Consider the following 19,471-nt stretch of genomic DNA (forward strand, 5'->3'; position numbering starts at 1 on the left):
TTTACGGCTAGAGAATTTCACGGATACGGTACAAAATAGTTAGGTTTAAAAAGATTATAAATTATATTGATTAGATGTCATTTTCAAAATGTTCTCCGCATATTACAAGAGCTTGTCACCCAGCGATAAGCACTGTTATTCAACAAAATTGATGTTAGAGAGTGGGATAGTCTTACAGATCCGAAACAGGGATGACGTTTTTGTGGGCGGAGCCTATCTGGAGGCAGAAAATGACGGTTTTCAAGTGGCAGTCTATGGAGCCATGGAATAAAATATTTTAAAAAGATAAATTTGATTTTATATTTCAAAATTCTGACTTTATTCTCGCAATTCCGAGATTATATCTCACAATTCTAATAAGAAAAAACAACTCGTCATTCTCTCTTTTCCCCTCGGCTCTTCTGGCTTTTTTCCTTCAGATTTGACAAACTCACTTGTTGTAAAGGCTCCTTTAAGAGAGAGCTTTTATTCTGATATTGTATGTCGCCATCCGGCTGAGTAGTCTCGTGAGTTGAGCCGCTGCTGTTGTTGAACGCTGAATGGACGTTAATTCCGGTTTATTTCTGATATTTCCTGCAGAAGTTACTTTGAGGTGTTAGTCATTGACCTACAAGTAAGCCTGTTTGCTTTATTTTTGTGTCTATGGAGATCGGTATTGAGTTATTTATAACTCCGTCACACACACGTCCAGACATGCCCACAGCCGTTGTTTATGTTAGTTTAGATGAATGATGCTGTTATATATGTGATTATTTCATCTTTATTGAGATGTATATCACTGTTTTGGTTTTCAATGTTACCTTTATGATGTGATTTGACATTTCGAGCTGTTCATGATGCCAAACGAGCGATCACTGTGATGTGAGGTTTATCATGTCAGATGATCACTTATGGTTTATAATGTACAATGTGATACGTTTTGTTCCCTTCTTGGATTGTATATTTCACAAACCCATGTTAATGATGAGGATTTAGTATGCTTTGGCTGTCTTTATTTACCAATGGATGTTATAATTGTATATGCCTAGTTATTCATTATCCTTTATTGTATTTCTTGTGTTCCAGAATAATGCCTCTACTGCCTGTCATTGATAATCTCCTATCAATACATTCCCTAAACCTGATCACCGGTGTCCTCATCCTTTTATAATTATTGTGCTCTAACCGGCACCCCGGGGGGTTCACTCATCCCAGTCTGAATCAGATCCTGAAAGTCAAAAGTCTCTCCAACACCTATATAATTAATTAAGTTGCTTAAACAATTAGAAACAAAACAGAATAACGTATGTATGTATAGTTTAATACAAAGGACCGAAAACCAATCACAAATAGTACTTTTTCATTTAAAAACATGTGATGTAGTGGGATGGGGAAAAACCGCCATAAAGTCTCGAGACATGTTTTTTAAAAGTTGAACTTATATTAAAGGCACAATATGTACGATTTTTTTATTAAAATATCCAAAAACCACTAGAACAGTGTTATATATTTTGCTGACTTGTGTACTTAAATTATTCCAAATGTTTTGAAGAATGTTTAAATCCAGAGAAATAATCAATTTTAACTAGTGACACAGACCGTGTCTATAGTGTCATTGTGTCGCCTGCCAATGACGTCATTCACCCTCAATTTTCGGTTTTGTTTTGTAGAAAACATGGAAACACCAAAGACGCTTTAATATGTTATGCGTTTTAATAGACCGGTGACAACCGCACAGAGTAGCATTATAACAGAACTTTCAAATGTATCTAGTATGATAAAACAGCGCTGCTTTACCCCACATATGCACGACTGGAAGGAGCGGAAGCGGTCGACTGTGGCATAATAAAAGCTCAGCTGCTTTCGAGCCGTGTGTCACGCTCGTTCAGCGGCCTCAATTCGCTTCAACGGCTTTCAGCCTCACCCTGCTTCATTCTACTACGTTAATAAATCATTAGAAACATGATTTCTGCCCGAGTCCTGTCAGATTGCATCGGTTGTGGGGATGAAGACGACAACTCCCATGATTCCACGCTCAGTCTCGGCTTCATCAAACTACGCCTTTGTTTCTTTGTTTGTTTTGAATACGCGCCCTCTAGTGGAAAAAACTTACATAATGTGCCTTTAATTTTGCATGGCTTTCTAAACATGCGGCTCTCTTGTGCGAGACGTGAGTGTAACAGTGATAGATGTCCCTATAGAAAATGCGATAAATATGCGTTCTGTGTGAATGGCTTGTTTTCAGTTTTGACGTAAACAACGACATCTCCACATTGATGTTTTCTTTTCTCGCAATATTGTGAATGAACAATGTAGCAGCGCCGCATCCAGTGGGTTCAACTTGATAGACTAAGAAAAACGTATAACTTACACTTACATCGTCATTGCATCTTTTGTGCCACTGATAAGGCAGCCTGACACACACCTAAAATTCGAATGCAGCATTTTTGCATTTGAATATGGATTTTTATTTTAAATTCGACGAATATTCGAAATTCGGATTTTTTTGGACAGCCCTACTGTATAGCCTAATATTATTAACTGGCACATACCCTGATGCCTGTCCAACTCCGACTGATTTAAGTCATGTTATATGTTTAATGACCAACTTTTTAGCTAGTCAGTATAATATGAATCATTGAATATGTAGTGCTCAATTTCTTATCGATTTAAAAATCAGTGAAAGTCGATTGTTCCATTTCGTTTCAGTTTAGTTCGGCTATATTTGTTTTATTTTTACTTTGCAAATATTGCATCTTTAAGTGATTTACTTAACTTAGGGATTTAGCCTGATGAAGACCTACAAGGTCAAAAATCTGCAGTTGTAAAAAAGTTAGCATTTATGTCAGTGCATGAACATTTACTCATTTTTTACAGCAAAAACGTGACCTTTTTGTTTATTATATATGAGTAAACAGCTATTTGTTGGATGTTTTTTGTTATCTAAGGCTCTTCTGGTTAGTCAGTTTTCACGTGTGCCTGTTTGGCGCATGATTTCTGCCCTAATAATAGCCCAAACAGATAAATAGAAAAATCATATTGTGCAGTCAAACAACATTGTGATCTGCACCAGACCTGAAGGTTACCAGTGTGAAGCATCCGCCATTGTCTTCTTTGTGTGAGAAAAGTTCCCTGCAAAAATGTGTGCTGATACACACATGATGACGGTAGATACACATTACACATCTGATTCTGTTGCAATTTTTTCAGGTAAGATAGAGTTTGGAGGGCAAGGAAAGCAATCTTGTCAGTGATTAAATGTTTTTAGCTCTTTGGCCTGAATGACAGTAGTCAGAACAGTAATCAGTAACTTGCATCACATGAAATCTCTGACTTAATATAAAATTTTGTCTGCATTGTTAATCAGTGGTGCTTAATAAAGCATTTTCATAACCCCTAACCCATGAAAATGTGTTTGAAGTCTCTTTATTTGTTATTAATTTCATTTAAATAGCCATTCATTTGTAGGTGTAGGATGTGGGTGAACAGAGGTTCATGTCTAGAGAAACTGAATTACACAGCTGAATAATTTAGCTCAGAGATCTGAAGCCTTGGAAACACAATCCTTCAGATGTCTTGAGGTCAGTTTTATCAGGTATACGCTTAGTTACCGCTGTAGACGCAGTAAACCAAGATGCCCCCAACTCACAGACAGAAAAACTATAAAAGTCACCTGTGCTTTTGTTTAAAACAAGCAGTCTGTAATGAAGAAAAGCAAAAATTATGTAAAAAAAAAAAAAATACTGTCACGCTGACTTTGAAGTACTCATCATACTTTAACAAAGCAAAGGCAGAAATAAAATGAGCTTTTCATGCAAAAGTGGGTTAGATGATTCAAGCTGAAGTGTAGGGTTGTGGATGAAAGAGAGCTTCAGCAAAGCTTCAGTTTCACTCATTTAATAGTAATAAAAGCATTCAGCTCTGACATCTAAGTGCAGACATTGATCAGGCAGTCAAAACTGAATGGCGGGATCAGCTAGAAGGATATTTTCCCTTTCACAAACTGTTCCTTCATTTCTCCACACTAGGAAGATGACAGGTGCAAACACTGGGTGTTTTTTTCAAATATGGACCCTGTGGGCTTTTAGAAAACAAACTCTCTTAAAACACTACAACAATGATATACAACCTAGAGAATATAAACAAGTATATATAGAATATATATTTGTTTCTTCACTGTAGCCTACAGAAATTATATTTAAGCCCTATAATAATTGGTCACAGTTAGCACCCATAGTCGATGAAACACCAATGGTGCAAAATACTAAAAATTATATCTAATGAAGAATGTTTTTGCAATCCATTTATAGAGTATATTTTGAATATATAAATTATTACTTTTCATTGCATTGCATGTGATGTCATTTTTTGCAGTTTGTGTTGAATTGGATCTTCTTATATGGATTCCAAAGAGGTGGGACAATGAACTTCTGTTGTCCAAATCCATGAAACTTAGTGCTTTCCATTAGGGCACAATCTCGGCCTCGACTGCCGCTGCACGGTTGTCCTGTAGGTTTCTAGGTTAACTCAAATCACTGAACACACACTGTGTTTGTGAGTTGTCAGCTGTGTTTATGTGTGTTGCTAATCATTGGAATGCTGGATCGATATTTCCTGCTTTCAGGCGAGAAAACTAGGTCATGAGTTTGGCATTTTTCCATAAAACTCATCCTCGTTCTAATTAGGGTGATCATACGGGCCATTTTTATAGGACGCATTCTTGCCAGGATTTCTATATTGCCTAAAATATCCAGGATTTGGCTGTTTGCACTGTGCAGATCGATCGTTGTATGACATTCACGAGAGCTATAGAGAGCAGGGCAGACGGCTCCTTATGCTTTCGAATCACTCTCGTGGTACTTTGGTGTCATTCAATGATCGGTGCCCAGCGACGCTTCAAGTCCAACGAACGAACAAACATGTGCGCGTATTTGCTTTTTTGTTCCTGGTATTGTCTCAAAAAACAAACAAACAGATAATCCAGTTGTGGAGACCAGTATGATATAGTCTGCTACCAAACTCCTGCTGACCTCCCCCCTCCCAATGTTAATTAGCACTCGGGCAGACGAGATTTGAAGGGCTGGAGGGCCGGGCCGGTGCACCATAGCCCTGTAATTTTCCACAGTGTGGCAGCCATTTCCAAGAACAGCCATTCTGTACTGTACAAAGGAGGAGGATTCAGGGATCTCCACACTGCCCACTCACAGATCACTTCATTCTGGGCCATGGTGACATTTGATGCAGTTTGTTCAAAGGAATGAACATATAGTAGTCTTGTTTTTCTTCTGTACAATACAGTTCTATGTAGAGGGCTGAATCGAAAGAGTCTGTAATGTTAAAGTGCAGCTGGCTGTGTTAATTTATGATTTGCATGCCCTGCATTTAAAAACATGAGCCATTTTTCAAGAGGTCACATCAGTCTTGATTGAATGACGAAAGCCCTCCGTTTTCATGTTTGTTATTATTTATATAATAATTTATGAGCTGTGAAAAACATGCATGGCTGTTGTCAACAAACATCAGCTATAAAAGCATTAAAGCACCAGTAAATTACCTGCAATTTCAAGCGGCTTATTATAGTACTTTCTTTGAAATCAGTCTTTGCAGCCAATCAGTGTCCATTGTAAAGGAAATAGAAAACTAAAACTTCTTCTTGGAACCACTCATGTTTTTCCCTGCGTTTCATTTTAGTAGATTAAAAAACACTGAATTGTGGGTTTGAAGTAGATGTGAATTTCTTTGACTTTTTGAGGTTGAAAAGGGGTCGTCTTTGTGGATGCTTCTATTGATAAATCAATGCTGTTTCTTGTTCTTTTTTTCTTTTTATTTGCCTCTGTTCTTCCTTCCACTGTTACAGCCTAATGACCTCAAATAAGGCACAATAAGAATTAGCACTGATATTTTTTTTAGTAAAGCGTGTGGCCCCTTAAAATCAATCTCTGTCTAAAAGATGTGCATTGTCTGGTCTTTATGGCAGTATCTGCAGTATTTTATTTGCAAAGCCCCAGAAGTGAATGAGAACTAATAAAGTGGACAAAATTGGAAATGTCTTGAAAGCAAAGTGAATTTGTGTTGTGACCTAGCAGAAGGTCACTGCAGGGAAACTGCTGTCTTCTCAACCATGCTTGGTGACGGCCACTAGTTACCCAGCTCCCAGAGAGCCTTATAAGAGTCCCAGAATGACCCCTGTTATGCTTGTATAAAACTATATTATCATTAAACCTTTTGATATCTTTAAGACTGAAAATTAAGTTGATATAGATGAGATAAATTAGTAGCTAAATGATTCAAGTCTTCTGAAGGCATACAGTAGTCTTCACTGAGTCAGTGAAAACCATATTAATCAGATTCATGAATGAATCATTCAGGCCAATTCTGTGAACTAGATCAACTGATTCATTAAAAATATCTGACTCACAAGAATGATTCATTCACAAATCTGACATTGCTGCTTCTGTTATGTACAAGTCAAGGAGAGCTAGGGCAGATGTCAAGATTTTCAGTGAATAAAATTTTTTTTTTTGTATCATATGACTTCAGAAGCCTTGGAATATAGTGCTTGAGTGGAATGGACCATTTTTATGATGCTTTTATGGTGCTTTTTGTTAAAGGATCCACGTCTTCTGAAGCCATGAGTAACTGGATTGAGTCAGGGGAATTTATGGACAAACCATTCAGACCAGTTTTGTGAACTGAATCAAATTATTCATTGAAAATATCTGACTTAAAAGAATGATTCATTCACAATTCATCCCTGCTCATTGATTTTTTTTTTTGTAAACTATAACTTACATTTCTGTATCATATGGTTTCAGAAGACTTGGAATATAGTACACAAATGTATGTGAACCACATTTTAAATAGCTTGAAATCCTCATTCATTGTAATTGCATGGAAAAGAGCAATTATTGGGTGAATTATTCCTTTAATCATGCAGGACTCTTTCTGAAGATTTTCACTGACTCATTTGGGATTCACTTTTGGCAAAGCAAATGCAGATTAGATGACATCACTTCCCAAATTGCTTTCAACAACTTGTGAATAAATGGCTTTACTTTTTCATAATCAACCATTTTAACCATTGGTGGTTCATTCAAGCTTTTCCATCTTTCATTCATAATCTGCTTTGACAGAAATGTGTCATAGTGCTATACTATATGCCTGTCTGTCTCTTGTTTGATTTCTCAAGCTATTGATGAGAGAAGAAGCAACCAGAAGGATGGGAGATGCGGCACGTGTCCCGTGGTCCACCTGACGTCTGTGTGGAAATGAGCCACCTCCACACGTGCCATGGTTTCAACGGTAGCCTTTCATTCTTTAAACTCTCCACATTTTCAGCACATCCAAGCCAGGCAGACAGAATAATTTTTTCAACAAAAGATGGAAACTAATATGTTCTGAATGGACAGGAACTGGGCGAGCGAGAAATAGGTCATGGAAAAAATGAAATGGAAAGTTGCATTGATCTAGGATTATTTTTTTTTGCATTTGCATTTTAATGCAGATTTCCTTGTTTAGACGTTTTATTTAAAGGGGTCATATGATGCGATTTAAATTTTTCCTTTCTCTTTGGAGTGTTACGAGCTCTTGGTGCATAAAGAAGATCTGTAAAGTTGCAAAGACTAAAGTCTCAAATCCAAAGAGATATTCTTTATAAAAGTTAAGAGTCAGCCACGCCTACCTAAAATGGCTCGTTCTAACACGCCCCCACATATCTACATCACTATGTGGGAAGATTTGCATAACGCCGCCCAAATGTTCACTCAAAGAAAGAAGGCGTAACTTTTATTCTCGCTGTAGTATTGTTGCAGCCGCCGCCATGTCGGGAAGGCACTGTGTGCTTCGTTGGGAAAAAGAAACTACTTTGTTTGGCCTTCCAAAAGAGGACGATTTCGCTTCGTCATGCCTGGAGCTGATCCATGCTGGTCGCTGAGGAAATACTTCAACTTCGTGCTGTCGATCGCCGGATCGGCTTTCACCGTGGACGAAGCAGAGTCCAGCCCGGGGTCGTCACATGTGGTTGCCGCAGGCATCACAGTATGGTAATGGACGTAACATTTCCGTCACATGCTTGAGAAATTCGGCCAATCACAATGCACTGGATAGCAGGCCAATCAGAGCACACCTCGCTTTTCAGAACAATGAGCTTTGTAAAAATCGACGCGTTTCAGAAAGGCGGGGCATAGAGGAGAAACAATAATGTACAGTATGTGGAAAATAATGTGTTTTTTGAACCTTAAACCGCATAAACACATTTCATTACACCAAATACACAAAATAATGTTCTTTTTAGCAGCATCGTATGACCCCTTTAAGTGAATAAATCAGGGAAGACTAGTGATTTACTTGCTAGTTGTAAGCATTGGCGGGAGGGACATTGTCATTCTAAAGAGCATTTGATTGGATGTCAGTTTTATACAGTATCAGTCATCAATATTTAGCCACACAAGATAAATAATGCTGTGCAATTTATAAACATACCTGCAAAAAGTTATTTTTGTTAGTGTTTTCAGTAGTGCAAAATGTTAAAACACATGAACTAAAAGCTAAAACTCCATATATTTTGACTTCTCTTTAAATGGGAAAGTGATGTTCTTCCTCTCCCATTCCAGAGTTGCACTGGGATAGACACGTCCGTAAATGTACTCTGAGCCCCAGAGCAGACACGTGTAGTGGCTGTCATCACATGTACATCATCACGTGCCACGTGTTCCTAAACAAAGACGTGAACATGGACAATAGAAAGCTAAAACTCCATATATTTTGACTTCACATTCTCTTTAAATGGGAAAGTGATGTTCTTCCTCTCCCATTCCAGAGTTGCACTGGGATAGACACGTCCGTAAATGTACTCTGAGCCCCAGAGCAGACACGTGTAGTGGCTGTCATCACATGTACATCATCACGTGCCACGTGTTCCTAAACAAAGACGTGAACATGGACAATAGATCAGGAGAATTTTGAGCTTTACTCTGTTCTTTAAATTGACTGCATATGTTTTTTCTTAGTGGTTTTCTATATAGAAGCTATTGTGTCAGGTAATCAGAGCATTACAGAATCTGTGCAATGTGGAAACGTTGAGACTGTAGAGTCAGGGGATGGCAGATGTACAAAAATAGCACAAATCAGCAGATGCCATCTATTTCATTTGACACTGACTAAATAAGAGCGTAGACTGTATTCTGTATTCTAGACTGTGTTTGTTCTATCTTCGTTCTTAGTTTGTTCATTTATTTAATCTTTCTGTCTGTCATTTTATTCATCTATCTATACCATCCGTCTATCCATCCATCCATCCATTAATCTAAATTCAAAATCTGAGAATTTAACTTTAAGGATTCATCCATTCTAGATGGTTATTCATACGATATTTTGTACTGAATGAAAAAGCAATAAGCAAATATTCAATTTATATTGAATATATTATTATTTACATGCGCTACTGTTCAAACGTTAAGTCTCTTATGCTTACCAATGTTGCATTTATTTGATCAAAATTATAGTGAAAACTGTAATACTGTTAAAACTGTAATATTGTTCAAATTGAATACATTTCAAAATGTGATTTATTCCTGTGATGGCAAAGCTGAATTTTCAGCATCATTGCTCCAGTCTTCAGATGATCCTTTAGAAATCATTCTAATATGATGATTTGCTGCTCAAGAAGCACTTATTATGTGTTATTAATGTTGAAAACCGTTGTGCTTCTTAATATTTTAGTGGAAACAATGATTCATTTTTTTGTCAGATTTCTTTGGTGAAAAGAAAGTAAGAAAACAACAACAGTATTTATTAGTAGAAATGATACCAAAGTCATTTTTGATCAATTTAATCCATCCTTGCTGAATAAAAGTGCTAATTTCTTTCAGAAAAAACTCTGACCCCAAACTTTTCAACCCTAGTATACATTATAATTTATATATAAAGTATTCTTATAGTTTCTTTACCTAGGTTAGTATACAAAGACCTCTGAGGTGTTTTCTCCTGCATTTCAGTAAGGTAGGTAGATAGTGACAGAGCCATTCGCCAGCATAGATGTGCAGCATAGATAAGTGTCAGCAGAGCGGTATGTCTCTGCCACAGATGCTCTGGCCTCTGATCTGTTTATATAGGTGACTCAGGCACTGTATGGAGAGTGACTGGGTGAAGGTGTCTTAATACATGCAGGGTGAACTAAATATGTCGTAGTGGAATATATAATTAATATCTCATTTGCGCAGCGGATGTTTTTAGCTTCCTAGCAAATGCAAAAGTAAGTTGATGAATGAAGAAATTGCCCAGTCCACGGTGTACTCAACTTATTTAGTCTTACGAGGGGAGCCATCTGCTGTCCAGAACCTTATCTAGAGAGGGTTGTAGAGAGACACACTGGCTGGTTTCTACTGGATGGCACCAGCAGTAATGAAGCTGGCTGGTGTTCTGTTCTCTCTTCACGGAAATGGAGTTTAACGTGTGGTGCCTATTATTGGCAACAGAAGTGTCTACACATCCTGTCATAAAACCCTGTGTACTCATCATGTTTTCTTTTCGTCCATCAAAAGGCAGCACAACAACTTCTATCTATTGCTCGTTCTATCAATTGTTTGTACGTTCTATCTGTTGTTTGTTCTTTCTTTTACTTGTTCATTCGTTTAATCGTTCGTTCGGTAATTTCTGTTGTATGTTATAGTTTGTTCCATAGTCTGTCTGTCTGTCTGTCTGTCTGTCTGTCTACATCTAATCTTTATCTATTTTTCGTTCTAGCTATGGTTTGTTTTATCTGTTGTTCATTCTTTCTTTTATTTGTTCGTTCTATTGATTGTTTGTTCTATCATTCTGTCATGCATTCTAATTTGTTCTCTAGTTTGTTCTATCAGTCATTCGGTCTGTCCTGTCTATCATTTTGTCTTTCCTTCGTTTGATCTGTCTGTCTATCATTGTATCATTCTATCTAGCATTTTATCTATCATTGTGTCTATCGATTGGTCAGTCAGCCTGCTTGTCTGCCTAGTTTTGTACAAATGATTGATTTGCCAGTAAACAGGCAAAAATAATCTTCTGAAATGCTTGCAACAGCAGTGTGATTTTTCATATTTCTCAGTCAAACGGTTAGGAAATCCTGTGCTGTCTTGTGATTGTAAGGTGTTTTCTTCAAGTCAGGGGTCATTATTCCATCATAAGCTCTTCCTGAAATCCAAGTGAGATACCTGCTGAGTATTAGAGCTCTAACCTCTCAAGGATATCACACCATGATAACACTGCCTGATCTGTCACGCAGAATCCCGCAGAATCATATCTAGTGGTGAGTGTGGATACAAAAAGGGTTTTTCCACTGAGAATAGTGCCACTGGCTGTCTTGTTCTCAAGTGATTTAAAAAGTAAAGGCCTAATCTTTCATTGAGAAAAGTCTTTGGGATTAAAAAAAAAAAGATGTTCTTGTGGAGTTCATTAGGTTTAGCCATTTACAACTAGTTCCTACATGCAGTCTTGAGTTTATTACATAGACGTCAAGCCCTGTTAAAAAATGCTGAGAAAATCATAGCATTTATGTTTTTTTTGTCTCATACTTTGGACATTTTCATAGATTTCTATTGACAGTTTTGATGGTATTTCTTTAACTGTGCACTTTCTGTAGTTTGTAATGGTCTAGGCCTATTTTTATTCTGGTAGAGATGGCAACATTAGAACTTATTTAAAACGCATTAGGCCTGATGCCTGCATCGATGTTTCCACAGACAGTTGGTTGCTCTGCTGCGGTCAGATCAATACAGTCCCAGGAACAGTCAAAGACTCACTGAACTGTGTAAAAATGCTGTGTGTGTGTGCTTGTCTGTGCTGGACTGTGGTTTCTTTAGAACTTTCCTAGCTGAGTGATTCTGTAAATACATGATGCTCTTATTTATGCTCCATTTAGATGAAACTTTATAGGATGAATAAGTGAGCATTTGAATGCATTATAAAGATTTTTAATATCCACAGTTATTATAATGCATTTTAATACAACCACTTTAAGGCAATATAAATGCATTAATATTTTAATATTTAAAATGCGAATTAATATTTTCATAATACATTGTATCAGAGACAGACTATTCATTATGCACATCAATATTGGCAGTTTTTTTGTTGTTGTTGTTGCATATTCAGCCTCAAGACCAGATTGACTGTATTCTCTAACACTCTATATACACTGTATGTACTCATTGAAATTTGACCAGGACATTAATAAAAATAATTTGCTCACTCATAATTCTTGATCTTGAATTCCTAAATTGCAGTATGAAATCAATTCATGTGAAACACTGGTGTGCTAAATTTTGAATTATGTCTGTCAGGGTGTATAATCTATTAATGCTGCTTTCATGATGGAAATGAGTCAGACTTGATGATGATAAAACCAAACCTGCTTCTCTGATTTTTACATTCTATTTCCAATTCTGCTTTGATGTTAATTTGTTGACATTTTAGTTTTGACATCTCGTAGCCCTACAACACACTCAGTCTGGATTATTTATTTAATACTGAAAAATATCTGATGATGATGTAAAAATGGCTTGATATTGCATCTTCATGCATGCCAAACAGTATGTAATGTTAATTTATAAATATAATATTGATGTATATATCAAAGCAAGATGAAAACTTATCTCATTATTATTAAATAGCAAACATAACTGGACAGTCTAGATATATTAACTGGCAACATCAGTGCAAGATGCTTAATATTTATGAGGACCGGTATATATCAGTTTGGTGCTGATGGTATGTGTGTGAAGCCACAATAGGAGCCTTTGTGCACTAAGCTCCATTACATTCCATAACTTAAACCAGCCTCTTGAACTATCCAGTGAGACAATGCCATTTGTAGTTTATCTGGGCACAATGACCCCATTATCATCCGGCTGTGCTGTAGTGAGCTGAAAGCATGAGTCTTAAGCCCTTCTGGCTCCAGCGGCTGGGAATTTGGTTTGGCCCACTGCCATTGTTGCAATGCACATTTATAGTTTTACATTTATATTTAGTTCATGCTCTAGCAGTTGCATTCTCACTAAAGGCATAATAAATGCATATGTTCATATGTTTTCTTTGTGATGAATTTTGCAGGAAGCCAAAATTAAACCACAAAGTGTATAAGCATGAGCCAGTGATTCTCAACTATAGGGGAGACACCCAGCTTCTGTTGATAATATAGTGAATGTTAATGTTTATATTATAGTTTTGTTAATATTGTTTAATATAGGGGGGCTTTGAATATTGTGTTGGGCAGCTGGACCTTCAAAATGGTTTAGAACAGCTGGTATGAACAATGTTGGTACAGTTGTATTGTCAATATAAAAAAAGGATGTGTTAGTCTATGTAAATGTGAGTGAGTTTAGCTGTGACAATATGGCATTATTTGTATTTATTTATTTATTTTAGAAATGTAATTCATGTTCATTTTACAGATCGTCCAAATAGAGTAGGTGAGGAAAATGTTCAAGCAGTCATTAGCTTAAAAATCATGAAACTAGTCTGTTCATCGCATAAAAATATGTCTAAAAATCACATAAAAATATATCTTCTGAAGACTTGGTAATGGCGCGTGACACCTGTGGACCACTTTTATGGTACTTAGAGTTTGACAGCCCCAGTCCTCATAGGACAAATACATTCATACAGGTTTAAAGTGACATGAGAGAGAAATTTATTTTGTGTGAGAGTTCAACTGGCCCAAGAGCTTACATGAAGTTGTATGGCAATTGAATAATCAGTATGCAAACTGTGCTTGCTAGAAAAATCATACCAGATATATTCTCACTCGTGTGTTTTATTAACTCCCCAGTGCTTTGACTTTCTGCAGCATGCGTCTCTGTCTGATCAGAGAAGCAGGAAATTGCTGCTCAAACAGATCAGATCCATCAGGTAGATTTGTCAAAGTATTAAAACGGCAGGATTCCAGAAATCAGTTTGAACAGACCGTCCTATTCCACTGCCTGAAACATTGTTAGGCTCTATTGAACATAACGTTAATATCTCAGTTCAGAATATCACATATCAAAAAGTTCATAAATGGTGTGTAATTCCAATTTAAATGTTGAACATCATATTCTCTGATAACTGGTGTCAAGGGAAATCTTCTTTTGTGTGTGTCTGGTTTAGATCATTTTAGCATGTCCTATAGGAGTCTTATCAAAAAGGAATCAAAATGTGATATTACTTGATATTTTGATATTAAAGAGCTTGATGTGATATTAAAAACGTACTCTGGGGGTCATTATTCCATCATAAGCTCTTCCTGAAATCCAAGTGAGATACCTGCTGAGTATTAGAGCTCTAACCTCTCAAGGATATCACACCATGATAACACTGCCTGATCTGTCACGCAGAATCCCGCAGAATCATATCTAGTGGTGAGTGTGGATACAAAAAGGGTTTTTCCACTGAGAATAGTGCCACTGGCTGTCTTGTTCTCAAGTGATTTAAAAAGTAAAGGCCTAATCTTTCATTGAGAAAAGTCTTTGGGATTAAAAAAAAAAAAGATGTTCTTGTGGAGTTCATTAGGTTTAGCCATTTACAACTAGTTCCTACATGCAGTCTTGAGTTTATTACATAGACGTCAAGCCCTGTTAAAAAATGCTGAGAAAATCATAGCATTTATGTTTTTTTTGTCTCATACTTTGGACATTTTCATAGATTTCTATTGACAGTTTTGATGGTATTTCTTTAACTGTGCACTTTCTGTAGTTTGTAATGGTCTAAAAAAAATGATGTTCTTGTGGAGTTCATTAGGTTTAGCCATTTACAACTAGTTCCTACATGCAGTCTTGAGTTTATTGCATAGATGTCAAGCCCTGTTAAAAAATTCTGTGAAAATCATAGCATTTATGTTTTTTTTTCTCGTACTTTGGACATTTTCATAGATTTCTATTGACAGTTTTGATGTTATTTCTTTAACTGTGCACTTTCTGTAGTTTGTAATGGTCTAGGCCTATTTTTATTCTGGTAGAGATGGCAACATTAGAACTTATTTAAAACGCATTAGGCCTGATGCCTGCATCGATGTTTCCACAGACAGTTGGTTGCTCTGCTGCGGTCAGATCAATACAGTCCCAGGAACAGTCAAAGACTCACTGAACTGTGTAAAAATGCTGTGTGTGTGTGCTTGTCTGTGCTGGACTGTGGTTTCTTTAGAACTTTCCTAGCTGAGTGATTCTGTAAATACATGATGCTCTTATTTATGCTCCATTTAGATGAAACTTTATAGGATGAATAAGTGAGCATTTGAATGCCTATTTTTATTCTGGTAGAGATGGCAACATTAGAACTTATTTAAAACGCATTAGGCCTGATGCCTGCATCGATGTTTCCACAGACAGTTGGTTGCTCTGCTGCGGTCAGATCAATACAGTCCCAGGAACAGTCAAAGACTCACTGAACTGTGTGCGTGTATGTGTGTGCTTGTCTGCGCTGGACTGTGGTTTCTTTAGAACTTTCCTAGCTGAGTGATTCTGTAAATACATGATGCTCTTATTTATGCTCCATTTAGATGAAACTTTATAGGATGAATAAGTGAGCATTTGAATGCATTATAAAGATTTTTAATATCCACAGTTATTATAATGCATTTTAATACAACCACTTTAAGGCAATATAAATGCATTAATATTTTAATATTTAAAATGCGAATTAATATTTTCATAATACATTGTATCAGAGACAGACTATTCATTATGCACATCAATATTGGCAGTTTTTTTGTTGTTGTTGTTGCATATTCAGCCTCAAGACCAGATTGACTGTATTCTCTAACACTCTATATACACTGTATGTACTCATTGAAATTTGACCAGGACATTAATAAAAATAATTTGCTCACTCATAATTCTTGATCTTGAATTCCTAAATTGCAGTATGAAATCAATTCATGTGAAACACTGGTGTGCTAAATTTTGAATTATGTCTGTCAGGGTGTATAATCTATTAATGCTGCTTTCATGATGGAAATGAGTCAGACTTGATGATGATAAAACCAAACCTGCTTCTCTGATTTTTACATTCTATTTCCAATTCTGCTTTGATGTTAATTTGTTGACATTTTAGTTTTGACATCTCGTAGCCCTACAACACACTCAGTCTGGATTATTTATTTAATACTGAAAAATATCTGATGATGATGTAAAAATGGCTTGATATTGCATCTTCATGCATGCCAAACAGTATGTAATGTTAGGTAGAGATGGCAACATTAGAACTTATTTAAAACGCATTAGGCCTGATGCCTGCATCGATGTTTCCACAGACAGTTGGTTGCTCTGCTGCGGTCAGATCAATACAGTCCCAGGAACAGTCAAAGACTCACTGAACTGTGTGCGTGTATGTGTGTGCTTGTCTGCGCTGGACTGTGGTTTCTTTAGAACTTTCCTAGCTGAGTGATTCTGTAAATACATGATGCTCTTATTTATGCTCCATTTAGATGAAACTTTATAGGATGAATAAGTGAGCATTTGAATGCATTATAAAGATTTTTAATATCCACAGTTATTATAATGCATTTTAATACAACCACTTTAAGGCAATATAAATGCATTAATATTTTAATATTTAAAATGCGAATTAATATTTTCATAATACATTGTATCAGAGACAGACTATGAATACATTAATTCATTATGCACATCAATATTGGCAGTTTTTTTTGTTGTTGTTGCATATTCAGCCTCAAGACCAGATTGACTGTATTCTCTAACACTCTATACACTGTATGTACTCATTGAAATTTGACCAGGACATTAATAAAAATAATTTGCTCACTCATAATTCTTGATCTTGAATTCCTAAATTGCAATATGAAATCAATTCATGTGAAACACTGGTGTGCTAAATTTTGAATTATGTCTGTCAGGGTGTATAATCTATTAATGCTGCTTTCATGATGGAAATGCAGTGAGTCAGACTTGATGATGATAAAACCAAACCTGCTTCTCTGATTTTTACATTCTATTTCCAATTCTGCTTTGATGTTAATTTGTTGACATTTTAGTTTTGACATCTCGTAGCCCTACAACACACTCAGTCTGGATTATTTATTTAATACTGAAAAATATCTGATGATGATGTAAAAATGGCTTGATATTGCATCTTCATGCATGCCAAACAGTATGTAATGTTAATTTATAAATATAATATTGATGTATATATCAAAGCAAGATGAAAACTTATCTCATTATTATTAAATAGCAAACATAACTGGACAGTCTAGATATATTAACTGGCAACATCAGTGCAAGATGCTTAATATTTATGAGGACCGGTATATATCAGTTTGGTGCTGATGGTATGTGTGTGAAGCCACAATAGGAGCCTTTGTGCACTAAGCTCCATTACATTCCATAACTTAAACCAGCCTCTTGAACTATCCAGTGAGACAATGCCATTTGTAGTTTATCTGGGCACAATGACCCCATTATCATCCGGCTGTGCTGTAGTGAGCTGAAAGCATGAGTCTTAAGCCCTTCTGGCTCCAGCGGCTGGGAATTTGGTTTGGCCCACTGCCATTGTTGCAATGCACATTTATAGTTTTACATTTATATTTAGTTCATGCTCTAGCAGTTGCATTCTCACTAAAGGCATAATAAATGCATATGTTCATATGTTTTCTTTGTGATGAATTTTGCAGGAAGCCAAAATTAAACCACAAAGTGTATAAGCATGAGCCAGTGATTCTCAACTATAGGGGAGACACCCAGCTTCTGTTGATAATATAGTGAATGTTAATGTTTATATTATAGTTTTGTTAATATTGTTTAATATAGGGGGGCTTTGAATATTGTGTTGGGCAGCTGGACCTTCAAAATGGTTTAGAACAGCTGGTATGAACAATGTTGGTACAGTTGTATTGTCAATATAAAAAAAGGATGTGTTAGTCTATGTAAATGTGAGTGAGTTTAGCTGTGACAATATGGCATTATTTGTATTTATTTATTTATTTTAGAAATGTAATTCATGTTCATTTTACAGATCGTCCAAATAGAGTAGGTGAGGAAAATGTTCAAGCAGTCATTAGCTTAAAAATCATGAAACTAGTCTGTTCATCGCATAAAAATATGTCTAAAAATCACATAAAAATATATCTTCTGAAGACTTGGTAATGGCGCGTGACACCTGTGGACCACTTTTATGGTACTTAGAGTTTGACAGCCCCAGTCCTCATAGGACAAATACATTCATACAGGTTTAAAGTGACATGAGAGAGAAATTTATTTTGTGTGAGAGTTCAACTGGCCCAAGAGCTTACATGAAGTTGTATGGCAATTGAATAATCAGTATGCAAACTGTGCTTGCTAGAAAAATCATACCAGATATATTCTCACTCGTGTGTTTTATTAACTCCCCAGTGCTTTGACTTTCTGCAGCATGCGTCTCTGTCTGATCAGAGAAGCAGGAAATTGCTGCTCAAACAGATCAGATCCATCAGGTAGATTTGTCAAAGTATTAAAACGGCAGGATTCCAGAAATCAGTTTGAACAGACCGTCCTATTCCACTGCCTGAAACATTGTTAGGCTCTATTGAACATAACGTTAATATCTCAGTTCAGAATATCACATATCAAAAAGTTCATAAATGGTGTGTAATTCCAATTTAAATGTTGAACATCATATTCTCTGATAACTGGTGTCAAGGGAAATCTTCTTTTGTGTGTGTCTGGTTTAGATCATTTTAGCATGTCCTATAGGAGTCTTATCAAAAAGGAATCAAAATGTGATATTACTTGATATTTTGATATTAAAGAGCTTGATGTGATATTAAAAACGTACTCTGACCTTTTCTTTCAGTCCCAAAAGACCATCTATTGAAAAAAGAAACAGAACATTTCTGGTCTGAACTAATGACTATATTCATAGAAAAATGGTCATGAAAAATTTATATATGCTGGTTGGCCACAAAAAAAAGAAAAAAAAAGAATAGTTCACCCAAAAATGAAAATTTGCTGAAAATGTATTCACCTTCAGGCCATCCAAGATGTAGATGAGTTTGTTTCTTCATCGATACAGATTTGGAGATAGTTAGCATCACATCACTTGCTCACAAAGGAATCCTCTGCAGTGAATGGGTGCCGTCAAAATGAGAGTCCAAACAGCTGATAAAAACCACATTAATCCACAAGTAATCCACATGACTCCAGTCCATCAGTTAACATGGGAAAAACTGCAAGTTAGGCATTTTAAGCTAAAACCATCACTTCAGGTCACATCGAGTCCATAATAACGGTTCAAAGTGTTTCTCATCATGTCTTGTGAGGCCCAGGTGTGTGCAGAAGAGCTATTTTCATGTTACTTGCACCATCAAGGTCTCTTTGTTATAAATATGTTTTAAAATACAAAGGCAGCCTTTTTCTGGTGAATTGTGGACCTGATGTCTTTTGTGTTTTTGTGAAAGAGCATAACATAAGACCTTCATCATGAGTTCTTTAACCTAGTGGCTCTGTGATCTCAGACAAACTACATTTCAGACAAACTGCTACTTTATCTTGGG

The sequence above is a fragment of the Sinocyclocheilus grahami genome, unplaced genomic scaffold (genome assembly GCF_001515645.1).
Source record: "Sinocyclocheilus grahami isolate Dianchi unplaced genomic scaffold, SAMN03320097.WGS_v1.1 scaffold433.1, whole genome shotgun sequence".
Taxonomy (NCBI): domain Eukaryota; kingdom Metazoa; phylum Chordata; class Actinopteri; order Cypriniformes; family Cyprinidae; genus Sinocyclocheilus; species Sinocyclocheilus grahami.